The sequence below is a fragment of the Gekko japonicus genome, unplaced genomic scaffold (assembly GCF_001447785.1).
Source record: "Gekko japonicus isolate JY-2015 unplaced genomic scaffold, Gekko_japonicus_V1.1 scaffold766, whole genome shotgun sequence".
Lineage (NCBI taxonomy): Eukaryota > Metazoa > Chordata > Lepidosauria > Squamata > Gekkonidae > Gekko > Gekko japonicus.
The window spans coordinates 737,732-738,085 of record NW_015172577.1 but is presented as its reverse complement, the minus strand read 5'-3'; positions in this window follow the sequence as shown (position 1 = coordinate 738,085).

The window sequence follows — 354 nt, the reverse complement described above, 5'->3', positions numbered from 1 at the left end:
GAGGGAGGGAGGGAGGGAGGGAGGGAGGAAGGAAGGAAGGAAGGAAGGAAGGAAAATGTAAGGAAAGGGATAGAAAGAAAGGGAAGGAAGGCAGGAAAGGGAAAGAAAGAAATGGGAGAAAGGAAAAGAAAGGGAGCAAAGAAATGTAAAGAAAGGGGGAAGGAAAAATGGGAAGAAAGGGACACAAAATGAAAGCCTCTGTGTATGTTTGCTTTCCCCAAGTTTTAAATTAGCCCACCAGCAGTTAAAAAGGAGCTTGAAGACTTACATTTGAAACCACCCGTTCTCAGGTCCATTCAGCATATAAAAACGAAAGTGAAACAAGAGCTCCAAGAGGACCAAACTAAATCACAC